Source organism: Lonchura striata, chromosome 1, assembly GCF_050655825.1.
Source record: "Lonchura striata isolate lonStrDom1 chromosome 1, ASM5065582v1, whole genome shotgun sequence".
NCBI lineage: Eukaryota > Metazoa > Chordata > Aves > Passeriformes > Estrildidae > Lonchura > Lonchura striata.
In genome coordinates, this window is record NC_140703.1 from 694612 (window position 1) to 706617 (window position 12006).

The 12006-nt window shown below is 49.5% G+C and overlaps 2 long non-coding RNA genes across 2 annotated transcripts; one reads left to right on the forward strand and one right to left on the reverse strand.

Moving 5' to 3' along the window:
- The first annotated feature begins 8104 nt into the window (after window positions 1–8104).
- Window positions 8105–10119, forward strand: LOC146768547 (uncharacterized). The gene is made up of 3 exons (XR_014953003.1): window positions 8105–9166; window positions 9250–9322; window positions 9400–10119. It is a non-coding gene; the product is annotated as an uncharacterized LOC146768547 (long non-coding RNA).
- A 181-nt stretch (window positions 10120–10300) lies between these two features.
- Window positions 10301–11403, reverse strand: LOC146768548 (uncharacterized). The gene is made up of 2 exons (XR_014952877.1): window positions 11250–11403; window positions 10301–11158 (listed from the first exon to the last, which is right to left on the reverse strand). It is a non-coding gene; the product is annotated as an uncharacterized LOC146768548 (long non-coding RNA).
- Window positions 11404–12006: the final 603 nt, after the last annotated feature.

The following is a 12006-nucleotide window of genomic DNA, read 5'->3' on the forward strand; positions in this document are numbered from 1 at the left end:
TGCCACATCCCTTTTATGCCTCTGACATGGATGCTGGGGCTGGGCTTGTGACTGAGACTGGATCAGGATGTTTGGTATATATATATTTTTTAATTGTGTAACCAGATGGATTAAGGAAATCGGACACCCGTAGCAGATTTCTGTTGGATCTGTGTCTGTGAGAACTGGGATGCGTGCTGGAGATGGAGAGACGCTGTTGGAGAGTGGCAACAGCGGCAGGTGTGAGCTGTGAGGATGATGAGGAGGGGGCGGCTCCTTCGGTGGCTGATTTAGGGGGTTTTCCTCACATCTCTTTTGCACGGAGCTGCTGGAGGAGAGGAGTTTTTGGGGGTTCCTGCGGCTGTCTTCTGGAAGGACGGTGGGCGCTTCGGACAGGGTCCGGGGGATCACCTGGATCCCCACCTGGATACGTGGAGCATTGCTCAAAGGAGGGGCCGAGGGACAAATCTTTGTGTCGAGAAGCAGCAGCCAAGGAGGTGAGCCGGTGCGCCTTTGTAGCGGGGATTTTTCCCCTTTCCCTTTGAGATTTCGTCATCCTGAGGTTGAATTGGAGGGGGCAGTCCTGTGGTCCCGCCTTTTAAGGGGTTTGGATTGAGGTAAAAAGCCCCCTTTTGCCTTGGTTTGAGGCAAGGCGCTTCTTTTCTTCTCTTCTAGAGGACGCGATTGAAGGGAAGCCTACGTTTCTTTTCCCTTGTTGGGGTGAGGTGAGCGCCGGAGCGTGGTGTCAGAGTCGGGGTTTCAGAGGAAGGGAGCTGCAGCCGTGGCAGCGCTGGCAGGGCGGGGGTCGGGCTGTGCCGCTGCATTCGGGGCGCTTCTTCTGCCCCCGGCCCGGCAGCGAAGGGTCCGGCGCGGAGCCCTGCCGGCAGTGCCGGGGCTGGCCGGGGCGGAAGGGGAGCTGGGCGCGGCTGGGCTGCCGCGGGCCCGCCGGAGCCGCGCCGGTGCGAGCCGTGCGGAGCCGAGCGGAGCTTTGGCCGGGCCGGCGGGCGGGGGAGGCGGCGCGGGCGGGGCCGGTGCCGGCCGGTGCCGCCGCTCCGTCCGCTCCGGGCGCGGGGCTCGGGCGCCGCCGGGGCCCCCCGGGCCCGGTGCCGGCCCCGCCGGGCCGGGGGCAGCGGGCGGGGGTCTCCCGGCGCGGCGCCGCCTCTGCCTGCCGGAGGAGCCGCTTTCCTGCCGGAGCCGCGCTGCGCCCGGGGCCGGGAGCGCGGCTCCGCATCTTCCAGCCTCCCTCGCTGCGCTGCTTTTGAGGCGCTCCTGAGGAATTTTTTGGGTCGTTTTCTTTTGTTCGTAGTTGGTGTATGAGAACGGTCACGGTGTACTTGTTGGTTGTTACGGTTCTTGGTTCAGGTGCTGTGACAAGGGTTTTATTGGATTGAGTTTGTTGTTGGATTTTTTTTTTTTTTTTGTGCGATATGTTGGATGTTTGTTTTGTTTTGATTATTTTCATATTGTGAAAATGATTGTAGTTATCTTCTTAAAGGATATGTTTTTTTAAGGTTTTACACTGATTTTTATGGGTCGTAGCCTGAAGTACAGGGTTGGTTTTTAATTAGGTTGTGGTGGCTTTTATTAGCATGAGTATGTAGTGTTAGTTTTGGTGGGCTTTAGGTAGTGTGCTGTAGTGAATTAGTGAGTTTTTTTTTTAATCTTGGTAATTGCATTTTTTAAATTTTCCGATAGAGGTTTTATTCATTTGGTTTGTTTAATTGTTCTGGACGTTTTATTGTTACCGGTAATTTGGGACTTATTGTTTGTGGTTACATTTCTCTTTTGGTGACGTGTTTATTTCTTGTTGTGACGCGGCAGGCACTCCCCTCGCCGCGGCACCCCGAGCGGTGCCGTGCTGGGCTGCGAGAGGGAAGAGAATGGGCGGCCGCTCCCCCTGTGAAGCTCTGCTGTGGTATTTGTATTTTGATGGTTTGAGGCATTATGGGTTTATTGAGTTAGGAATAATTTTTTGTTGTTGTTACTGTATTTATTTGGGTTTTTGTTTCAGTTTGATGTATTTGTTGGTTGCTTTTTATTAGTGTTTTTTTTTAGGAACTTGTGTATTTATACAGTGGATTTTTTTAGGTAGTTATTTATGTGGGTGCTTCTCTTTTTATTGTCTAGTGGTTTAGGTTTTTGTTAATCTCCTTTATTACTTTGATTTTTAAAGCTAACTTAGCAGAATACTGGTTACTCTTTGAGTTAGTGTAGAGGTACGGTTTTAATTTTTAGCAGCTTTCAGGGTCTGTTGTATGGTTTGAAGTTTAGTAAGTTGGTTGGACTTCTTTTTCTAGTGGGTTTTGTGATTTGTTTTGTGGGTTTCTCTAGGGCTAGGGATTTTCTCTAGGGATTTTTATTTTTGTTTCATTTTTGTGATGTGTCTCACTGACAACTGTGAGTGAAAAGAGTGTAGTGTGGGGTTGTTTTTGCTGGTAGTTAGTTCTATGGTGGTGTATTTTTAGTCTCTGTTGTTTGTTTTTGGGTTTCTTTTGTTAAAGTTTTCATTTTGGGGTTAATTTTTAATTATTTTTAAGGTTTTAGGGCGATTGAGATTTTTTTATATGGATGTCCTGTATGATAACAGTTAATTTATTTGCTTTATGTGGCATTGATGGCAGGGTAGAGGACATTTTTGTATAGAATGTGTATTTTAATCATAGTACTAAAATAATACCATGGTAAGAGGGGCTGTGTTTTATTGTTTGTTTCTGAGGTGGTTTGGCATTTTCTTGTAGGTTGGGGTTTTTTTTTGTTGGCTCGTGGAGCCATTCTGGCTGTTTTTGATGAAATTGGTGGGACTTTGATGCTTTTTGATTTTGCTTTTTTTTTTTTTTTTTTTTTTTGTGGTGTAATAGTCTTTTAGAAGAATTTGGATGATTTTAAAAGTATTTTTGTTATACTTTTCATCTAATGTTGCTGGATTATTACAGATGTTTTGGAGCTTTATTTTTTTAAGTTTCATTTGGATGAATTTATGCTGGATGGTAGGACTGTGTTCTTATTTTTGGGGCAGTTGGTTGTAGATGTATTGTATGTTTTTCAAGTGAAGGTAAATCAAGGTTTGTATTTGGTTGTTAGAGGAATAGAGAAAAATGTTTTGGTGATGTTAACAGTGGTGTGTTTTTTTTGGGTTTTTGATTTATAGTAAGTCTGGTACGGTAGTGTTTAATGGTGGAGTTCTTTAAGGTATGATAGTTTATAGTTAATTCTTATTGGTTTTAGATTTGTGTGTAAGTTAGAGGAGGTTATTGAAGGGTAAGCGGGTGTTTTAGATGAGTTTTAGTGTTTCAGTTGATAGAGCATTTTTTGGATGGGAGTTAGAGTATTTTGAGTTGTTTGGTGTCGCTGGTGATGTATTGTTGAGGTGGTAAGGAGTATTTGTTGGGTTTTTTTAAAGAAGGTTTATTGTAGATAGTTTTAGATAGTTGTGGTGGGTTGCTTGATTGTTTTATGTTTTTTAGCCTTTTTGTAGTTATTTGAAATATGTTAGAGTTTTTTGGGTTTATTGAAATACTTGATTTTGAGGAAGTTCCTATTTAGAATGTATGAATTTTTTTGGCTTAAAATAAAAAATTTATATTCTAGTTATAGTGAGGATTATTTTTTTTTTCTTTTCTTACTGCTATATTTTGTGATATTTGTGTTAGGTAGTAGTAGGGATAGCTTTACTTTTATACGTTGAAACGAGGGTAGTGCATACTGGTGTTCATAAAGGTTTAATATTTTTATGGTTCTGATGTGTTAGGTTAACGAATTTATAACGTTTACAAGACTTTTTTTTGTTTTTATTTCAATACAGGCAGGGTTTTCTTAGTTTTCAGGATTTGTTTGGCATAGATTTTAGAGGTGTAATTGAGGGGATAGGACAGGGTGTCTCTGTTAATCTATTTGGCAATTTGGATACTGGGTAAATAAAATTAATATTTTGGTAGAATTTTTGCATTTCATTAGTTTATTTATTTATGGATTTGTGTGCCTGCAGCTGTAGTGTCTCTGCTGCAACTCTCAGTATCCATTCATGTTTGTGTGCGTTAGGCAGTCCACTCGTGTACCAGCGAGTCCCCCCTGCAAGCGGCCGCAGAGCCGCTCCTTCGCTCTCCTGGGAATTCGGGGAGTGGCACGCGGCTCTGCGACGAAGCCTTGATCTTTGTCACTTGAAGGTGGCACCAGGGAGCCTCAGGAGCGGCCGAGGAGTTGCTGTAAGTGGGGGAACTACTAGTGAGGGGGACCAGGGTCCACTCGAGTTTTGGGAACGCCACCTCACCTCGCCTGCTCTTCAGCCATGCAGACCCTGCCAGGAGGGTGTGGGCGAAGCGTGCGGCCCGAGGAGCCCGGCGTTCTCAAGAGAATAATGGTGAGCAGCAGAATTGCTGAGTTGTGGCTGCTGTGCGGCTGAGATCGTGCAGTGATGTTTGGTGTTCTCGATTGTAGCTGAGCACGGGACCACAGCCCGGTGACCATTGGACATTCCCCGCAGGCGAGGCAGCCTCCATTGGCACGCGACGTGGATTCTCATCCCCAGATGCCAGAGAGATAAGTGGAGGGCTAAGGCCCACAGTGGGGGTGAAAGTGGGGTGCTGGGAGGGCCTTATGAATGAGCTTTGGGAGTGGGGATGTGCAAGAAGCATCTCCTAAGGCCATCTAAAGGCAAAAAGTGTCTGTTTTGATCACAGTGCTGAGGTGCTCAGGGCAGAGCAGTTCTGGTGTGTGTCCTGTCACTTGTCTCTGGTGCACTCTGTGTTCTTTGGGTCTCTCGGTCCTTTCTTCTCCTCAAAAGCTCTCTCTCCCTGTCCTGTGTCATGGGTGTCTGCACGTATCTGTCCCACAACTGCTCTGCCCTGCTGCATAGCCTGTAATAGCACAAGTCCTGGGGACTTGAAATTTGTAATGCAGGGTGTAGTTGGGCTCTGGATTATATGGGGAGATTGACATAACATGTTTGGTGCTGTTAAGTTGTCCTGCAGCCATTTGACACTAGTCCTAACTTCCTTTCAGGTGCTGACAACTCCAATCAGTGGCAGAGAGCCCCAGTCCTGGGTGAGGGTGTTGCCATGATCAGGTCAGTCATTGTTTGCATTTGCAGGAGCAGCCTAAAGGGTGACCGTGTTACAGCAGTGTTCTTTGCCTTTATTTTTAGAAGGTCCAGGCAGATAGCAGCAGTCAAGGCCCATTGTGCTAGGTGAGCAGTGGACCAAAGCAGTTGTTTTTGCTCAGCTTTTATTTTTTGTGGAACTATAAGCATCCACTGTTGTTTGTGTGCTTTAGGGAATCCACTCAGAGTACTCATACCTCTGTCTCCACCTGGCTGATGGACCGGGTTTCATGCACGTGTGGTCTTGCCAGAAGCATTACAGGACCCTGTGACAGAGCCTTCCAATTTTGCATTTCAAGGTCCCCTCCTGGTAACCCACAGGAATGGGCAAGGAGTTGCGGTGAGGCAGGGAAGAGGAGCGAGGGTACACTTAAGTTGCAGCAGTGCCATGTCACCTTGTCTGCCCTTAACCTAGGTGTGCCTTGAGATGACGGTGTCAGAATCCAAGCACGCCTGAGGTGTGTGGCCCGATACTTCTTGGGAGACGGTGAGTAGCAGAATTGTCAGGTTCTGGCCCATGTGCTGTTAAGGTAGTGCACTGACATTTGGTTTTCTTTCTCTTGGCAGAGCAAGAGATAACAACCTGGTGACAACTGGAACTTCCCAGACAGGCAGGAGGCCTCATTCTGCACCTGATGGGGATTTGCATCCCCAGATATGTGCAAGATAAGTGGAGGGCTACCACCCACAGAGGGGATGGAAGAGAGGTGCCGGGTTGGGACTCCCCAGGAGGGGTTTTTGAGTCAGTTTTGGAGATGGGGATATCTAAGAAGTGTCTCCTAAGGCCACCTAAAGGGAAAGTGTCTGTTTTGATCAAAGTGCTGAGGTGCTCAGGGCAGGGCAGTTCTGGTGTGTGTCCCGCCACTTGTCTCTGGTGCACTCTGTGTTCTTTGGGTCTCTCGGTCCTTTCTTCTCCTCAAAAGCTCTCTCTCCCTGTCCTGTGTCACGGGTGTCTGCACGTATTTGTCCCACAACTGCTCTGTCTTCTGCATAGCCTGTAATAGCACAAGTCCTGGGGACTTGAAATTTGTAATGCAGGGTGTAGTTGGGCTCTAGATTGTATCAGGAGATTGCCTTAATATGTTTTGTGATGCTAATTTGTCCTGCAGCCATTTGACACTAGTCCTAACTTCCTTTCAAGTTGCTGACAACTCCAATCAGTGGCAGAGAGCCCCAGTCTTGTGTGAGGATTTTCCCATGATCAGGTCAGTCATTGTTTGCATTTGCAGGGGCAGCCTAAATGGTGACTGTGTTACAGCAGTGTTCTTTGCCTTTATTTTTAGGAGGTCCAGACAGGTAGCAGCAGTTAAGGCCAAGTGTGCCAGGTGAGCAGTGGACAGAAACAGTTGGTTTTGCTCAGGTCTCAATTTTTGGTGCAATTCTAAGCATTCATTCTTGATTGTGTGCTTTAGGGAATCAACTCGGAGTGTGCATACCTCCGTTACTAACTGGCTGATGGACCAGGTTTCATGCACTTTGGATCTCGCTGGAAGCATTACAGGACCCTGTGATGGAGCCTTCCAATCCTGCATTTCAAGGTCCCATCCTGGTAGCCCTGAGGAATGGCCAAGGTGTTGCAGTGAGTCGGGGAGGAATGAGATTCCACTGGTGTTTCAGCAGTGCCATGTCACCTTGTCTGCCCTTAACCCAGGTGTCCCCTGCGATGACGGTGTCAGAATCCAAGCACGCCCAAAGCGTGAGGGCCAAGAACCCGGGCATTCTGAGGAGGATGGTGAGTAGCAGATTTACCAGGTTTTGGCCGATGTGCTGTTCAGATTGTGCACTGATGTTTAGTTTTCTTTCCCTTGGCAGACCAAGAGGTGACAGCTGGAACTTACCAGACAGGGAGACGGCGTTCTTCTGCACCCAACAGGGATTTGCATCCCCAGATATGTGCAAGATAAGTGGAGGGTTATGACCCACAGAGAGGCGTGATAAGCGAGGTGCCAGGTTGGGACTCCCCAGGAGGGGTTTTTCAGTCAGTTTGGAATTGGGGATGTCCAAGAAGTGTCTCCTTAGACCATCTAAAGGTGAAAAGTGTCTGTTTTGATCTTAGTGCTGAGGCATGCAGGGCAGAGCAGTTCTGATGTGTGTCCTGTCACATGTCTCTGGTGTCCTCTGTGTTGTTTGGGTCTCTCGGTCCTTGCAGATATTATTCTCATCAAGAGCTCTCTCTCCCTGTCCTGTCCCCTGGTTTGTCACATCCTGTCCTGTGTCACGGGTGTCTGCACATATTTTTCCCACAGCTGCTCTGCCCTGCTGCACAGCCTGTAATAGCACAAGTCCTGGGGACTTGGAATTTGTAATTTGCAGGGTGTAGTTGGGCTCTAGATTGTATGAGGAGATTGACATAACATGTTTGGTGCTGTTAAGTTGTCCTGCAGCCATTTGACACTAGTCCTAACTTCCTTTCAGGTGCTGACAACTCCAATCAGTGGCAGAGAGCCCCAGTCCTGGGTGAGGGTGTTGCCATGATCAGGTCAGTCATTGTTTGCACTTGCAGGAGCAGCCTAAATGGTGACCGTGTTACAGCAGTGTTCTTTGCCTTTATTTTTAGAAGGTCCAGGCAGATAGCAGCAGTCAAGGCCCATTGTGCTAGGTGAGCAGTGGACCAAAGCAGTTGTTTTTGCTCAGCTTTTAGTTTTTGGTGGAACTATAAGCATCCACTGTTGTTTGTGTGCTTTAGGGAATCCACTCAGAGTACTCATACCTCTGTCTCCACCTGGCTGATGGACCGGGTTTCATGCACGTGTGGTCTTGCCAGAAGCATTACAGGACCCTGTGACAGAGCCTTCCAATTTTGCATTTCAAGGTCCCCTCCTGGTAACCCACAGGAATGGGCAAGGAGTTGTGGTGAGGCAGGGAAGAGGAGCGAGGGTACCCTCAAGTTGCAGCAGTGCCATGTCACCTTGTCTGCCCTTAACCTAGGTGTGCCTTGAGATGACGGTGTCAGAATCCAAGCACGCCTGAGGTGTGTGGCCCGATACTTCTTGGGAGATGGTGAGTAGCAGAATTGTCAGGTTCTGCCCCATGTGCTGTTAAGGTAGTGCACTGACATTTGGTTTTCTTTCTCTTGGCAGAGCAAGAGATAACAGCCTGGTGACAACTGGAACTTCCCAGACAGGCAGGAGGCCTCGTTCTGCACCTGATGGGGATTTGCATCCCCAGATATGTGCAAGATAAGTGGAGGGCTACCACCCACAGAGGGGATGGAAGAGAGGTGCCGGGTTGGGACTCCCCAGGAGGGGTTTTTGAGTCAGTTTTGGAGATGGGGATGTCCAAGAAGTGTCTCCTAAGGCCACCTAAAGGGAAAGTGTCTGTTTTGATCAAAGTGCTGAGGTGCTCAGGGCAGAGAAGTTCTGGTGTGTGTCCTGTCACTTGTCTCTGGTGCACTCTGTGTTCTTTGGGTCTCTCGGTCCTTTCTTCTCCTCAAAAGCTCTCTCTCCCTGTCCTGTGTCACGGGTGTCTGCACGTATTTGTCCCACAACTGCTCTGCCCTGCTGCATAGCCTGTAATAGCACAAGTCCTGGGGACTTGAAATTTGTTATGCAGGGTGTAGTTGGGCTCTGGATTATATGGGGAGATTGACATAATATGTTTGGTGCTGTTAAGTTGTCCTGCAGCCTTTTGACACTAGTCCTAACTTCCTTTCAGGTGCTGACAACTCCAATCAGTGGCAGAGAGCCCCAGTCCTGGGTGAGGGTTTTCCCATGATCAGGTCAGTCATTGTTTGCATTTGCAGGGGCAGCTTAAAGGGTGACCGTGTTACAGCTGTGTTCTTTGCCTTTATTTTTAGGAGCTCCAGGCAGTTAGCAGCAGTCAAGGCCAAGTGTGCCAGGTGAGCAGTGGACAAAAGCAGTTGTTCTTGCTCAGGTTTCAGGTTTTGGTGCAATTGTAAGCATCCATTGTTGTTTGTGTGCTTTAGGGAATCCACTCAGCGTATGCCAAGCCCTTGTCACCAACAGCTGATGGCCTGGATTTTCTGTGCTTGTGAGCTCTTGGGAAGTATTGCAGGACTCTGTGATGAAGCCTTGAAATTTTGTATTTCAAGATTGCATCAGGGTTGCCTTTGGCAATGGCTGAGAAGTTGCGGTGAGTCGCTGAGGTAGGGAGGGGGAGCCAAGGTCCACTCGTGTTTCAGCAATGCCGAGTCACTTTGTCTCTTCTTAACCCAGGCAGACCCTGCGATGACGGTGGCAGCCTCCGAGCCTGGCCAAAGTGTGTGACCCGAGCATTCTCTGGAGAATGGTGAGTAGCAGGATTGCTGGGTTTTGTCCATTGTGCAGCTAAGATCATGCAGTGATGTTTGGTGTTCTCGATTGTAGCTGAGCACGGGACCACAGCCCGGTGACCATAGGACATTCCCCGCAGGCGAGGCAGCCTCCATTGGCACGCGACATGGATTCTCATCCCCAGATGCCAGAGAGATAAGTGGAGGGCTAAGGCCCACAGATGGGGTGAAAGCGGGGTGATGGGAGGGCCTTTAGGATCAGCTTTGGGGGCAGGGATGTGCAAGAAGCATCCCCTTAGGCCAGCTAAAGGGAAAGTGTCTGTTTTGATCACAGTGCTGAGGTGCTCAGGGCAGAGCAGTTCTGGTGTGTGTCCTGTCACTTGTCTCTGGTGCACTCTGTGTTCTTTGGGTCTCTCGGTCCTTTCTTCTCCTCAAAAGCTCTCTCTCCCTGTCCTGTGTCACGGGTGTCTGCACGTATTTGTCCCACAGCTGCTCTGCCCTGCTGCATAGCCTGTAATAGCACAAGTCCTGGGGACTTGAAATTTGTAATGCAGGGTGTAGTTGGGCTCTAGATTGTATCAGGAGATTGACGTAACATGTTTGGTGATGCTTAGTTGTCCTCCTTCTGCCAGGCCCTGAAGGACTCCCCCTTCCCCCCCAGATCTTTATTGGGAAATCCCCCTGACCCCTGCGACCCCCCAAAACGATCCCCCAGGGATCCACCTTGAACTCTCTGGGACCCCCTGAATAGTCCCCAGGGATCCCTGAGAATCCCCAGTGGCCCCCAGGACACCCTGGGCCGCCTCCCCAGACCCGCTGGAGCCCCTCCCGGTGTGACAATTGAGAGACCCCCTCAAGCACTCCATGCCCCCCTTCCGGAATCCATCTGGGACCTCCAACCCCCAGAGTGGCACCCCTGGGACCCCCACATCCCTTCCCGCCCTCCCCGAGAACCCTCAGAGCCTTCCCATAGTGGCAATAAAGGCTCAAAGCAGTTACAGAACCACTTCTACTGTGTCCAGTACCTGCACTGGGAACACTGGGAGGGACACTGGGAAAATCAGGAGGGAAGCGGGAACATTGGGTAGCACACTGGGAGGGAACTGGGGCAGCTGGGAGGACTCGGGGACTCCTGGAAGCGATCTGCCATGGAAAAGGAGACAAAGGGAGCTGATGTCATCCCAGAGCCACAGGATATTCCATACTGAGACCCCGGGGCCACCCAGGACCACGGCAAGGGCAGCCAGGCCAAGAGCCAGGGGCAGCTTTGGTGTGGGAGGCATCTGGCATCCCATTCGGAATTTCAGGAGGCCCAGTGGTGGGCACAGGGCCATGAGCACAAACAGCGGTCCTTTTACCTGGGAAAGAAAACTCGCCAGTCCAGGTTCCTGATGTCAGTTTGTAGGGCTCCCTTGGGACTCTCAGGGCAGCACAAGTTTGAGGCGGGGACAGCTTTGGTCTGGGATACGTTCTTTGATATTTGGATTTTGTGAAGTCAGGGGCCAGCTGAGGGCCAGGGGCACCTGGGCACATACTCTGGCCCTTTTCCATGGGAAAGAAAACTCACCAGTCCTGGTTCCTGATGTCAATTTGCAAGTTGTACTTGGGATCTTCAAGGCAACTCCTCATCGACATGAGGGCAGCTTGGGTCCACAACACCTCCTTCTTCATTCAGATTTTCAGGGGGTGGCCCTTCTTTCGGGGCCCCTGGCTCTTGGACTCTGTTGCTGGCCCTATTCTCTGTGAAACACGGCTCACCCTCTACACTTCCTGATGTTGGTTTCGAGGAGGTGCTTGTCTCTTCCAGGGCAGGCAGAACTCTTGCTGGCAGCAGTTTTGCTCCAGGATTAATCCTGTGCCATTCAGAACGAAAAGATGTTGAAAGTCACTTGGGGCCACAGACCTCGTGACCTGACCTCTGCCCTTTTTCCCTGTAAAACCAACCTCACCCTCCCTGTGTGTTGATGTCTGTTCACTCAAGGCGTGCTGCTCTCCAAGGGCTGCGGGAGTTTCTGGTGTCGGCAGGTGTGGTCTGTGAGAAATCATTAGCTGTTTGCAATTTTGGAAGCGCAATTCCTGTTTGGCCAGGGGAAGGACTGTTAATTATCTTTGAAATGAAAATCTGGCACCCCATTGTTTAAGGGTCTGGCAAGGGGCTGTGTAGGGGAGGGAACACCCCACAGGACCTTTCTTCACCTCATCCCTCACTCCTAGGTGTAGCAGCTCCCTGCGTGAGCAGCTGCTTTCAGTGCAGCTACCTGGGCACACCTGCCAGGAGCTATGGTCGGAACATCCAGCAGGGACCAGGGAGCAGCCGGACCCACCCAGGCACGGAGCATCCCTTGGAGAAAATGCCAAGGGAAGAGCCCTCTTGCCAAGGGGCAGCACCTGAGCAGGCCAGGCAGCATGTGGGGTTCCACGGGAGAGCTTTCAACTTTCCCCTTTTATTATGTCAGTCCTCCCCTAGAACCCCCAGACCTTCCACAGCACTCCCAGAAAAAAGAGGGGTTATGGAGAGAAAAGGGGTTTCAAGTATGGGAAAAAGCTTCCTTTTCCGTCATTTCTTGCGTTCAAATAATGAGGAAACGCACTTCCCCTGCAATTTTAATGGTCTCATTTGAAAGAGTCCCTGCCTTTTCTATGCTGTTAGGGGTGCTAATTGACAGGGAATCCCCATATTCCATTTTTTTCCAGTTTAAAT